The following is a 3,758-nucleotide window of genomic DNA, read 5'->3' on the forward strand; positions in this document are numbered from 1 at the left end:
CTTGGTCTTGGTGTGGCTTGCTGTGCAGCATAGCTGACTGCGTAATAGGTCTTCACTCACTGAGACTCCTGGGTTCGCATGTGCTGTGCCTGGAGGCCCTGGAAAGATTGGGGACATGGTCCCTGCCACTTACCTGGTAGGTTGGGGGGATGAAGGCCTTGCTCATGGAATGATGGGGAACACACAGAGGGATGTGTTCACTCAGTCACCCAACAAACATTTATTGAGCTCCTGCTCTGGGCCATGCATAGTGTTGGGCAGTAGGAATTCAGAGATTTAAAACAAACATACAAAATCAGGTCTGGGAGAACATTAGGAGCCATAGCAGCTATTAGAAGTTCAAGGTCAGATACATCATTGGTATGAAGACAGAAAGGAAAGCCCAAGGTGGGTAGTCTGCAGAGGGCTCCTAGGCTCTGCCTGATTCAGCTCACATGGTCACGGTCACAGTCACATGGGAAATTGGTCTATTCTTCCCATTTGCTCTGCCTGCATGTGCTGTAGTAAATGCTGAAGGGAAACTTGAGGTTCATTCCATCAGAGTGGGTCTTCAAGGTCTCTGAGCAAAGTGGTTGCAGAGGGCAGGTGTGGAACCAAGGGGGCCGGGCCCCAGCCAGGCACCTCCCTCCTTGGGGGTTCCTGACTACAGCAGAGTCCAGCTCAGGACCCAATGTGTCTGGCCATCTGCCACAAAGGAGGAAGAGGGGCCGGGGTGGGGCTTGGCATAGAGGACAGGGGTTCTAGTGAGGGACCCAGGCCATCCTCTATTCCTGGCTCGCCCCCTGATCTGTAAGCAGAGGACATGGGCCTGTGACAGCCCCCTCAGTGTCACTGCCCTGACTCTGGGAGGAGTGAGGTGGGGCCTCCTCCATCTTTGCCCCCTCCCCAGGCCAAAAACTTTGTGTGCTGAATTCTTGATCTCGTATCTCACATCCCACATCCAATCTGTTGGCACGATCTTCAAAATGCATCTGCATCCTCTATTTATAAAATACTTCAGGAAAACACACACATTAAAAAATAAAACGAGAAGGAAAAATCTAGAATTTGACCACTTCTCACCACCTTCAGGGCTGCTGTCTTGGTCTAAACCACCATCACCTCGTGCCTGAGTTACTGCCCCTCATTCTCTCTGTTCCACCGTCCTCGGCCCAGTGTCTGGCATCCGACCCTGTCCCTCCTCTCCTCACCCCACCCAAGGCTCCCCATCACCTCTGAATGCCCTGATGTCCCGCATGATCATTTCCACCACCACTTGACTCTACCTCCTGCACCCCTCTGTCTCTCCCTCCACCCGGCCTCCATGCCACTCCTGAAGGCACCAGGTCCGCTCCCTCCTGAGGACCTGCCTGGAAGGTGCTTCCCACAGGCCTCGCCCCCTCCTCCTTCAAGTCTTCGCTGGAACCTTCCTAAGGCTAATGCTGACCACCCTTCTTAATACTGCTCTCTCCCCACTGTCACTTCCCATCTCTCTGTCCTGCCTTCCCAGTCTTCTCTCCCATGTGATGCGCTGTATACATTCACTGACAGCCACTGTTCATTGTCTATTCACTAGAATATCGACTCACGAGGCAAGCACCTTTGTCCCCTTTTTTAAAAAAGTCACTGATGTCTGTGTTGAATGACACGAGGTCAGGAGAGAATGTGGAATGTCAGGGAATTGCAAGCAGCCCAGCGTGGAAAGATGGGCTGTGGGGGTGATGGTTAGAGGGAGAGAAAGAGATGAGGTGGGCAGAGCCAGGCCAGGGAGAGCCTGTGGTCACTCAGAGAAGTACGGGAGCAGGGTGTCCAAAGTTGTGAGTGACCCACCGCTCTCTACCTGTGGGAACGTGGGCAGCTCAACCTCCTTAGCTCCCGTGTCCTCGTGGGCAAACCCGTGGCTGGTGGGAGGCTGGGCGTGGCCATCGCAGGGACGCGGTAACGTTCATTCCCTTCGCCACTTGGCATTGTTGTTGGAGGAGCTCCCTGCCTCAAAGGGGACCGATGTGGGATGTGGGTGTCTTTACAACAGCCTCTGTCAGGTAGGACCAGCCGTGGTGCTTGCTGTCAGGCTGACGCCATCAGCCAGTCCTGGAGATGGAGCGGTAGTCACACCCTCTACCCAGGGCCTGCGGGGGACGGTGCCCCACAGGGAGCGGTGTCACTGCTTTAGGATGGCTGTGCTCTGAGCGTGCTCCTGGGGTGTCTGCGAAACTGTGAAGAGCATGGGGACCAGCAGGTGTGGGACTGTGTGTGGCCTATGGCAGTGAAGGTGTGGCTGCAGGCCCTAGAGGGGGCAGAGGGCTGGGGTGGCAGGGACTGAGGTGACTGGGTCTTGGGACAGTGCGTGAACGGCTGTCAGCTGTGGGATGGGCCAGGCGTTACTGAGCTCACCTAGGAGCAGAGTCACATCCAGATGTGAGAACAAAGAGAACGGATGGAGTGTGGCCCCAGGCGCTGAGAGGGGCAAAGGAGAGTCCAGACTGTCCCCAAAGCCTCAGTACTGACGAGCCTCCAGGTACTGTGCACTGACCTTGTCCAGGCCCAGGGCTCCCTTCAGCCACAGAATACTCGGCCCATCTTCAGGCAGATGCTGTTAACATCCCAGTGTACTGAGGTTCAAGGCTACACAGCTGGCACGTGGCAGAGCGGGGGACTTGAGCCCAGCATGGATGCTCCCGCCCTGAGATTCTCCTCCACGGCTTGTCCCAGAGGGAATCCAGTCTTGGAGAGAGGAGGGTGAGGCAATGTAACTGAGGAGGCTGCCCCAAGGGCTTAAATATGCCCTGCGTCTGGCTAAGCCACTGATTTGTTGTGCTGTTTCATTTATCCATTCATACATCTATCGCACCAATATCCAGCGTGTGAGACTGGGCTGGGCACCATAGATTTGGTGGGAGTAGGAGAGGTCTCCTCCGCCTGCAGCTCACAGCCCAGGTGGAGACAGACAGGTAAACAGGAAATAACAGGACTGGGAGGAGTGGGGGGCGGGGCAGGGAGGATGCAGGCACACCTGGAGCCATCCATCCAGACCTGCTGATCCGCAAAGGATTCTGGTCCTGGAAAGATTAAGTGGGAGTCAGCCAGGCAAGGCAGAGAGGAGGGGAGCGTGGTCCAGGCAGAAGGAACAGCCTGAGCAAAGGCCAGGAGGGAGAGAAGGAGAGAAAGATGGAGAGACGCCCAGGCCTCAGTGAAGGAGCTTTGGGTGAGAAAGACTCTGCACAAGCCCCTCCTCCTTCTGGGCCTCGGGTTCCTCCTGGCGATGAAAACCCCGTGAAACTCTTTCTCATTCATTGTCCTTGATCATCAGCCAGATCCTAGGATCTGTGAGCATCCCTTGTTTGCAGATAAAAACAGGGCTGGGGGGGGGGGGGGGGGCTGGAAAGGGAATCCTTGTGTTCTGAGTCTAAACCTCATTTCCTGTCGTCCCCTTTCTCAAAACGATGGGGCTGGTGGGATGCTCTCTGATGCTAAGCTCTGGGAATCAGGGTTCAACGCCCAATTCCACAGCAGGATCTTGAGCTTCTCTGGGCCTCAGTTTCCTCCTTTTATTAACAAGGCTATTCATAGCTCCGCCTCACAGGGCTGCTAAGAGGGTTAAAGGAGCTGCCACACACAGAGCCTGAGCACAGTGGTCGGCGTACAGTAAGCTCAGTAATCCCCACCCTGCTTCCTGGGCCCTGGAGTCTGAGACAGGGTGTGCCTGCGGGCTAAGTGTGGGTGTCCCAGCGGGCCATGTGCCTGTGCCTTTGTACTGTACGCCCTGCTGCTGAGGCCCC

The sequence above is a fragment of the Pipistrellus hanaki genome, assembly GCF_964339955.1.
Source record: "Pipistrellus hanaki genome assembly, chromosome: 2".
Classification (NCBI taxonomy): domain Eukaryota; kingdom Metazoa; phylum Chordata; class Mammalia; order Chiroptera; family Vespertilionidae; genus Pipistrellus; species Pipistrellus hanaki.